The following is a 10,775-nucleotide window of genomic DNA, read 5'->3' as shown; positions in this document are numbered from 1 at the left end:
ACGAAAAGCAAAAATAAGAAGTAATGTAAAGTAGAAATAGTCTAAGAATTAGGATATTTTGCTAATTGTTTAATGGCCAATGTTTTATGATCCCAAAGAACAAAAAGTCTCAGATTATGTCAATGGTCTGTGACACATTCTGTAACAGTTTTATAGCCAGGAGACTAAAACTTAGAATATGGGAAATTGGATAAGTTTAGGTTTCCTTTTTGAAATTGTAAATTGTTGCTTTTCTTTCTAAAATGCAGAAGAACATTTCACTGCTCTTCCTTAAGATGAAATTGGAACATCTTGTTCTTCCAAAGATGGACTCTCCACATCTTCCTCCTCTCCCTCATGTGAAGGAGGCACACTCTGCTCTTCACTCTCATCTGCTTCATTCCATGCCATACAACACAAAAGGAACAGGCATAATGAAAGAACAAAAGGAATCAAGCAAAGTAGTAGCAGGTAATCCTCCCCTGTTTCTGTTCCTTGTGGTTTTCTCCCAGGGGGTGGGCCACTATCAATACTACCTCCACTGCCTTCTTCCAGGCAGAAGGGAGGGTCCCACTCATAGTGGCAATGGCAGTGGTCTCTGTTGTTGCAGACCCCATTCATATTGCAGGTCTTAGGTAAACAATTTGTTAACAGAAATGACAGATTGACACACTTCCTTTCAACACAGATATGTTCTGTACCACACTCTGTACCATCTTTCACATCACCAATGTCAGGTATGGTCATCCCCAAGTGGTAGTCGGTACCCCAGCAGGTGATGCCATTGAAGCGAGTCCAATGCACCGTAGAATGATCTCTCAGATGGGGAATTTCTGTCACATTTTCACACTGAATCCTCCCACACAAGATATCTGAGATGTCACATTTTACATATGCAGCGTTCTTGATACCACAGTTACCAAAACGGTCACCTTGTGTGTTCATCTGCCTGTAGCAAATCTGATTTGCACTCTTGGCGTCTTTGCCAAAAATTTTCCTACACTGTTCTTCACGGTTATTGCATCTCTTTTCATAGCAGTGGCCACCGCCCTTGCATGGGTTCCCATTCTGCACATACACATCTTCTGGACAGTGGTAGGATGTCCCATTGCACCACTCTGGGAGATCACATTCATTTTCCTCTGGTCTACAAACTTCGCCTGTTGGCACAATCTGGCAGTCTTTGCAACAAAGCCCAAAAGCACAGGCAGCCCCTTGTCTGAGTGTGCAGTTAGACGCACAGCATCGATCTTTCATACACAAACTTAAAGGGCCACAGTCACACTCTTCTCCTTCTTCAACCACACTGTTCCCACACTTTGTAAATTTGAAGATGTTCCCTGTATTTGATGAAATGTACATACAGTTTCGTCTTGCAATGGTGTTCATGAAGTCTGCATAACTGCAGTTGCTGAACCTAGTTGCACTTACTTTTGCAGGATACATTATGCAGTGCTTATGTCCACATGTACAAGTCTTGTCATCATGATCCATACCCAAATTGTGACCAATCTCATGTGACACAATATATGCAAAACTATGAAAATTATCATCCATGAAACTATCAACCCCACAATTACTACGAAAGTGACATACTGTTCCAACATAGGCTAAGCCCACAGCAATACCATAGTGTTTCTTTACAAAAGCATGTGCAACATCATGGGGTAAGCGATTATTAAAGCCAAGTATCTTCCATGTGGAAAATGCATCCAGGAGATCAGTTATAGTATCTATTGTAATGGGGTTTTTTTGAGTCCAGACCTCAATTCCCACTAAAACCACATCAACATCCAGTGAATCCAAAAAGTTATCTATTTCATTGACAACAAGGAATACTACATACTGCACCACTGAGGTGTTACTTTGGTCATGAAGATATCGATTGTGGTCCACCACCACTGCCAGTTCAAGAATCCGTTTGTGGGTCCACCAGCCTTCATATTCACTCTGCATCAAAGTGAAATTAACACTCTCTCGAAATTTCAATTGTTGTGCTATTTCTTCATCTGTCAGTCCACATCTCATGGGTGGAAACTGTGTCTCTTTTCGGTTCATCTTATATAATAGATGCTCAAATGTCTTAGAATGTCTTTTGGGCTCTATTTCATAAACAATATCATTTGTTTGTAATAATCCTTGAAACCCTCCCATACAGGTACTAAGGGCAACTTGGGATTCTGGGTCCCCTTCCACATAACCATGGTAGTAGCAGTCATTCTGGACAAAAGGCTGGTCCTCAAGGAGAGCACCCTGGTCTGTGTAGGTGAACAGTGGGAGTTTCTTGGACAAGAAAAGCTTGTTAACTTTCATGTGGACAATGTGCCTCTGGCCCCCAAAATGCAGGCTGTAAGTGAGCCAGCCTGGGGGCTGCATGCTGCTGGCATGCCTCAGGGGAATCACCACTTCTGCGGGATCATGGGCGTTCACAACCAAAGGCCATTCATATAGGAATAGAAGCACCCACAGCCAAAGTGGCAGGAGAGTGTTCTTCACATGCACCAAGGCCTCACTCACAGCCATTATGGAGCCACCATACACAGCCATTGGTAACAGCAAAATGGGAAGGGTGGCTAGCATCACTGTTCTGTCTTGTCCCTATGTGCTGGGTATTCAGCATTGACTTTGAATCTGTTCTCTGGCAGGGTCATCAGAGCAGCACACTAAAAGAGAAAACAAAAAGAAGAGTAGAGACTGGGCAGGGGTCATGAGCAGGCCAAGGTAGAGGGGGAAGAGAAAGATAAGAGTAAAAATAGACTAGTGTTTGGCTCAAGGCATGACTCAGAATATTGCATGCATTTTCCCATAAGGAATTGGAAAGCAACCCGACCAGTGTGGCTGAATTGGCCGAGCATCGTCCCATGCACCAAGAGGTCACTTGTTCAATTCCTGGTCAGGGCACATGGGGACCCCATCCCCAGTAGGGGTTTTGCAGGTGAATACATGTTTCTCTCTTATCTCTTTCTCCCTCTCCATCTCTGTCTAAAAGTCATTATAAACATATCTAAACAAAAGAAATTGTAAGGCAGTGTGAGACTGTGGGTGTACCAAAACACGGTGGTGATTTGTCATAGACTGACACTCATTGAACCTAGATGAATAACCCACAGTGATTAATGATACTGTTGTGTAAATACATGAACATGTGTGAACCTTTTTACAATATATATATAAAACAAAGGGAAAGGTGAAAATATCTCATGTTTGAGAGGGAGTCTCTATTTATGCCTGTCTTGCTATTGATTTGGAATAAGTATTAATGTATAGCTTTTCTTTTCAATTCTATTTTGTTTTTATTATTATTTTAAATTATTTTTATTTTTCAATGACAGTTGATATACAGTATTATGTTCGATTCAGGACTATACCCCAGTGATTAGACCTTTATAACTGACCAAGTGATTCTCCTGAGAAACCTCATACCCATCTAACACCACACAGGCTTATTACAATATTATTGACTCTATTCCCTATGCTGTACTTTACATCCTCATGGATATTCTGTTACTACCAATTTGAACTTTTTAATCCCTTCACCTGTTTACTAAAGCCTCCAACCCTCCTCCCATCTGACGACCATCATAATGAGTTTGTTTCTGTTTCACCTGTTCCTTTATATTCATTTATTTACTTATTTTGGAGTCAGATGTTGATAAGTATGTATTAAGTGCCTTTTGATTGTTCATATTCTTAATCTTTCTTCTTCCTCTTCTTCAAGAAGACACTTGAACATTTCATGTAATACTGGTTCTGTGGTGATGATCTCTTTTAACTTTTTCTTTTCCAGGAAGCTATTTACATATCCTTCAATGCTAAACGATAGCTTTGCTGGGTAGAGTAATCTTGGCTTTTAGTCACTCTAAATATTTCTTGCCAATCCCTTTGGCATGCAGAGTTTCTGGTGAGCAATCAGCTGACAGTCTTGTGGGAGCTCATTTCTTTTCTCTTGCTGCTTTTAAGATTTTTTAAGTGTTCAACCTTTTGCATTTGGATTATGATGTGTGTTGGTGTGGGCCTCTTTGGGTTCTTCTTGTTTGGGACTCTCAGTGCCTCCTGGATCTTTATTCTATTCCCTTCACCAGGTTAGGGCAGTTTTATCCAACACTTGTGGGTGTGGGACCGGCCTGTTCAGTGTCCCTGGCCCTCCTACCAGTATCAGTGGCGTCTTCTTTATATCCTTTGTTGTAGGACGCCTGTTAAACTAGATTTCATGTGGTTTGGAGTGATTTTCGTTCTTTGTTTAGTTGTGTTTATGATGTGGTTTTGGGAGAATGATAGCAAAGTAAATCCTTGTTGATATAAGAGACTAATTCAGGTGAGGGGGTGTCCCTTAAAGGGAAAGTCCATTAGGTAATAAAGTAGGTTTTCCAAATGAATATGTTAAAAGCTTGGCACATTAGTTAGTTTACTTGTTTTCACTTATTAGGCAGGTTTATGTACTTAAAATTAAGTAGGCAAGGAAGTTCCATTTCACAGAAAAGTTTTGTATATGTATTATTGTAATTATAAATTTATACCGACTAGGTCTAGTAACTGCGTGCATTCACCAGGCATCTCCACTTAACAAATGCCTGGGGCTGGGGTGTGACTTAGCTCAGGTGGGAACATGAGCTGGCACAGGTTAAAACTGCTGCAGAAAGTCACACCAAGTGACAACAGAACCAATTACTGTACTTGATGTGGTGTGATCAAGTGCTAATCATCTGAGGAACACTGTTTATGAGTGGTGGCACTTGGATTTAAATATGTAGACTATATTTGTAGATATGTAATATTTACTTATGCTGGCGAAATTATTACAGTGTTCTTTCTCAACATATGGTTTATTCACCAAAATTTGTTAAAAATAACAGTGAATTAAGAACAAAACATAAGCTGTTAATTATAAGTAAATCTTGGTTAAAAGAATTTTTGAATTAGCAGGGTGTTAATTTTCACATATGACATATGGATGTGAATTTTTCCTGTTAAATCTGAAGTCCATTAAATCAAGGTCCACGAAATCGATGGTTTACTGTACAAGAATGAACTCTGTTTCACACTCACATCTGTAAACCTACTTTTCCCCACAAAAAATAATAATATATGAAGCATTTTCAAATATTTTTCTTGAGAAATATGAGCAAATAATTTATTACTTAAAATGGAAAGAAAAGCCAATCCCACAGATAAGCAATTGAAGCCAAGGATTCCCGTCAGGATGGCAGCATAGGTAAATGCAGCACAGTAAACCCTCCATTTTTTTCAGTTCATTGGCTTTCTCCTTCCTACGGTGAGTCAAATTGTCAACCTTGCCAACTAAATATTGTTTTCCTTGTAAAGCTAAAGAAAGTATTGACAACACTGTTACTTATCTGTGTATCACTTATCTGTGTCAAATTTATTCTCTAAAATCATTCTTTTGTCCTTCCTTTAAATAACATTAGAGATATTCCCAGTCGCTCTGATTTTATATGTCAGAATATTGCATGGGTTGGGGGTGCATATTAGTTTGTATCTTTTTTGTATGTCTGCAGATTCAAGAATTCATATTACTATGTTTGAGAAGAATAGAAAAATACTTAATCTTGCATTATTGATCCAGAAGGAGTGACCAGTGAAATAAGAAGGAAACAAAATCATCTTTGCATCCCTAGTTACATATACCAGGACTCTCACCCACCACGAGGCATTGCCAAAATCTGACAAGAGTAACTATGATATTTTGAACAAGAATCTTAATGAATCAGGCAATTAGATAGCTGGTATTAATTACACAAAAATAAATCAAAGATGCTTTTTATAAAATAATATTAAGAAGCAAAACTCACCAATACCACCCAAACCACAAAATGTTTCTGTTATAGAAAGAAGGAAGGAAGGAAGGAAGGAAGGAAGGAAGGAAGGAAGGAAGGAAGGAAGGAAGGAAGGAAGGAAGGAAGGAAGAGAGAGAGAGAGAGAGAGAGAGAGAGAGAAAGAATCTTACAATACAATTTAACCCACCTGAGATACAAATATCTATCTAAGCAGGAATAGACTATTTAAAAAGGATGCCTTGTAATTTTGTGAAATGGCAGAAGGGAAATCTCTTTACAGCTGATTCAAAGGACATTAGACATTTGAGCTCAACTTCAGTGGGGGCAAAAAATCAAATTGTATTTAGATTTTCTGAGATTTGGTTTTTGATGCATGTTCAGTTACTGCAATGATCTCCTTTAGAGAAATGATTTCCAAGGACTGCTGCAATTATAAACTTCCATCATAATTAAGATGTAGTATCCATAGTGGAAGAGGTGTGATCTACAAAACGATGAATAATTTAGAGTAAAGGCTCATAAATTCCATTCCAGAAGTCATCACCAAATGCTTTTTAAGTAAATTTATATAAAACAAAAACATATTGGATTTTAAATCATGCCAGTTGGAACTCATGATCTAGCTGTAATTGCATTTCCTGCAAGATCTGTAAGTACAGTACAAAATGATTGGAAAAATCCAAAAGTAATTTTTTAAAATTATGAATAAAGGCATCTTTTGGACACCCAACCTAGTCCTGTACCTATTGGAAATAATGGGCTGCCTGACTCTTTAGTGTAGCCATTTTCTCCTCCCGTTGGGTAGAACAGAGAGAGAGAGACCCAGAGAAGTGTGTGTTCAGTTCTGCTTTGTATTTCAGTCCTAGTTGTACAGAAATTGGCTAAGTATTTAAGAAGTGGGTGTCCCTAAATGTTCAGCTTCATGATCTCTTAAAGCCAATATCTCAAAGCATAAGTAGGAATTACATTGGGCATCAAAATCTGTGGAGTGTTTTATCCAACTAGGTGCTACTTGGAGGTTGAATGGATAAAATAAGGCTAATCATAACCCATGGACACAGACTATAGTGTGGTGGAGGCCTCAGGTGGGGAGTGGGTGCAGGCTGGAAGGGGTCAATGGGGGAAAAAGAGGACATCTGTAATATTTTGAACAATTAAAAAATGCAAAAAAAAAAAGAAAGGCTAAGATATTCAGATAAAAGTAATGGGACACTTTGAAATAAGTGACTGTCACTTGTACTAAAATATTGCTTAGAATTATGCTCATCACAAGGTGAATGCTCAAGAAATGTTTATTAGCAACGTATCTTTTTTAAAAAAATTAATTTTATTTTATTTTTGTTTAAAATATTACAAATGTCCTTTTTTCTCCCTAATGACCCATTCCACCCTGTCCCCTTCCCCTCCCCAGTCCCTCTCCCCACTATTGTCCGTGTCCTTGGGTTGTGCATATATGCATATAAATTCTTTGGTTACCCTCTCCTCCACCCACCCACCCTCCTCCAGCCCTCTGATATTCATCAGTCTGATCTATGCTTCCATGTCATTGAATCATTTCTGTTCATCAGTTTATTAAGTTCTTTAGATTCCACAAATAAGTGAGATCATGTGATGTTTGTCTTTCTCTGCCTGGCTTATTTTGCTTAGCATAATTTTCTCCAGGTCCATCCATGCTGTTCCAAAGGGTACAAGATCCTTCTTCTTTACAGCTGCGTAGTATCCCACAGCTTTTTTATCCACTCATCTACTGATGGGCACTTGGGCTGTTTCCAGATCTTAGCTATTGTAAATTGTGCTGCTAAACATAGGGGTGCATATGTTCTTTCTGATTAGTGTGTCAGGATTCTTAGGATATATAAGGATATTCACTATGCAAGTGAAACAAAATTATGAGGTAAGTTCTCTTTTGTTGCACTATTTATTTACAACATTTGCAAAAGGTGATTCTCCTTGTCATACAGTGCAATTAATTTTCCTACATGTGCTAAGTCTATTACCCTGGCATTTAAAAAATTTTTCAGTATCATTGATCTATAGAGAAAACAGCTTAAACATGTTTTATGTGTGTGGGGTGGGTGTGAAGGAAGGAAAAATAGCTTTACCCAACATGGAAAGATACAGTGGACTTTCCTATTTGGCATGCTGATTTGTAAAGTATTATGTTACAGACATGGAAAAATGAATTTTAGAAAGTATATAATTTATTTGCTAAGCAATTTTCATATCAAGGTTACTGTGTAATTAATTTAATAAAATCTAGCTTTTCTGGAGAGCTGATAGTGTGATAAAAATGTAATATGGCCCCCGCCTGGCGTGGCTCAGTTGGTTGGAGGATTTTCCCATGCAAAGGAAGGTCACATGTTCCATTCCTGGTCAGGGCACATGACTAGATAGTGGGTTTCATCCTTTGTTGGGGCAACTATAGGGGGTAACCAATGGATGTGTCTCTCTTGAATCCATGTTTCTCCCTCTCTTTTTCTCTCTCCCCCTCTCTAATATAAAAAATAAAATAAAATCTGATTCCATATTTTCTGGGGTAATTACCTAAAATCTGTGTGCAGCAAAGTTTTCATCCAATTAACAAAGATCATGTAAGTAGTAAGAGTCATGCCTGGTACAGTGGTTAGAACAAGTAAGTAAGTGTTAACTATTGTCATAGCTTCTGCTGCTACCACCAAGACCACTACAGTCATGTGTCACATAATATGTTTCAGACCATGAAAGACTGCATATGACTATGGTTCTACAAGATTATGATAGAGCTGAAAAATTCCTAGTGATGTTATAGCCATCATAGCATTGTTGCACAACACATTACCCACATGTTTCTGGTGATGTGTTGTTAACAAACCTACTATACTTCCACTCCTATGAAAGTATAGCAAAACAATTTTGCACAGGACACAATACTTGATTAAAGCTACCAATTGAAGATATAAAGAAAGAAAATATTTTTGTACAGCTGTACAATGTTTGTATTTCACGCTAAGTGGTTTTACAAAAGAGTCAAAAACATTTTAAAAATTAAAAAGTTTACAAAGTAGGAATTTACACTAAGCTAAGGTTAATTTATTGCTGAAGAAAAAATATTTTTTATAAATGTAATGTAGCCTAAGGTTATAGTGTTTATAACGTCTACAGTAGGGTACAGTAATGTCCTTGGCCTCCACATCCACTCACTCACCCAGAGCAACTTGAAATCCAATCCACTCTATTCATGGTGAAGTATAATAAATGCTGGTTGACATGTACAATAAACTGACAATGACCGCAATGTTGATTTTCCCAAAGGGGAGTGTAAGTCTTACTACAAGGACACATAGCACAAAATAAAATCAAGTTTCCACTTATACTGCAACTGTATACCAGAACATCCCCTTGTACTAAAGCAGTAAACAGAATCTAGTCTTTCTTTTGTACACACACTTTCATTTCTCACCTCCTAACAATATATAACACTAGTTATTCTAGTTTAGCTATTGAGGGGGTTTGTCCTACTTCCTGAGAAGGCAATTCATGGTTTGATAAATCACATGTTTGACACATGTAGTTAAAAGGAATACCATGTCCTGTCACTTCACACCCCCTTCCTGGATTTATGATGCACTAAATACAGCAGTGATACACTTGATTAGGAAGATAATTGGTGTGTATTGTGTTAGAATTTCAGATATCATATCTGGAGAGGCATAGCCTCAAATATTTCATTACCATATATTTTATTAGCTTTCTTTTATTTTATTTTTTACATTTAATCTTTTTCAGTAGCTATTCTTTACCAATAAATTTTTAGAATGTTTTTAAGAGGTCTAATATAAATAATATAGAAGGCACATTGCACCTAGCTCAGTTTCACACACTGGCACTCCTCCCACTTTTTAAACATGGATTTGGAGAGATTTATCTATGGGCATACTTTTCTAGTCGTGACTCATATGCCACAATAAATAAAATATATCCTTAGTGCTTAGAAATAAATATTTATGAACATTATTAAACAAAACAAGTAAATATGCATTCATAAGATCAAATTGATTACTGAATGCAGTTTGTACAGATGTTGCTGAAGCAATAGTCAAGTAGCTGCAGAGAAGTGGGAAAGGTGTTGGCTTACTTTTGATTGAGAAGGAGGCTCTCTGAAGAATGAGCACTCATGGAATATCAATAGGGATTGGCTAGAAGAGAGCTTTTGGGTCAGAGGAATGACTATAAAGTACTAAGGGCATGCTGAGGAGAATGCTAAAGGCTATTGTAGAGATTATTAGCTGTACATTGGGAGGCTAGATTATGATGTGTTTTAAGATACGGCCTAAAGCATGTTTGTTTTGTCCTGACCAAAATAGGAAAAAAATATAATGCTTCTAAATAGGAAGTGTCATAAAGAAAATGTTTTTAAATGCAGCTCAGTTTGGCAAAAACATCCAATTTTTATTGAAGAATGTTGAAAGTGTAAAGAAGTGCATCATAAAGTTGATGGTAGAACAATCAACATGTGACCCTAAGCTAGCTTCTTCGAGTGTTTTTTAAAGACATTGTGTATGGATAGGCTCCAAAGTAAGAACTAGTAAAGGCTTATGGTGAATAAATTTTGACCTTTAGGGCTTGAGTTTGTACACTTGACATGTGTATTAGATCTTTGCTCTCTTCATAAAATGTGTGGAAAATAAAATTGGTCTCAGATTTTTATAGGAATGCAATGATAAAACAGGACAATTTACATTTGATATCTACTGTTGAAGTCTTATGCAGCTGAAACATTTAGTATCAGTGTATTTCTACTTTTAGCTTTATTTTACTTCTGTTCATATATTTCTCTTAATAGTTTAAAAATACTTAAATAGCCCGGCCGGGCGTGGCTCAGAGGTTGAGCGTCGACCTAGGATCCAGGAGATCAGGGTTCGATTCCCGGTCAGGGCACATGCCTGGGTTGTGGGCTCGATCAATGACTCTCTCATTATTGATGTTTCTGTCTCTCTCTCTTCCTCTCTCTGAAATCAATAA

The 10,775-nt window shown here is 37.7% G+C and overlaps 1 pseudogene across 1 annotated transcript; it reads right to left on the bottom strand.

Annotated features, from left to right (window-relative positions):
• Window positions 1–270: 270 nt before the first annotated feature.
• LOC308556263 (disintegrin and metalloproteinase domain-containing protein 20 pseudogene) lies at window positions 271–2,559 on the bottom strand (annotated as a pseudogene). The gene has a single exon. The product of its transcript is annotated as a disintegrin and metalloproteinase domain-containing protein 20 pseudogene (transcript).
• Between the last annotated feature and the right edge of the window lie 8,216 nt (window positions 2,560–10,775).

The sequence above is a fragment of the Miniopterus schreibersii genome, assembly GCF_964146895.1.
Source record: "Miniopterus schreibersii genome assembly, chromosome: 4".
NCBI lineage: Eukaryota > Metazoa > Chordata > Mammalia > Chiroptera > Miniopteridae > Miniopterus > Miniopterus schreibersii.
The sequence above is the reverse complement of the archived record's forward strand: the minus strand, read 5'-3'. Positions and strand labels throughout refer to the sequence as shown.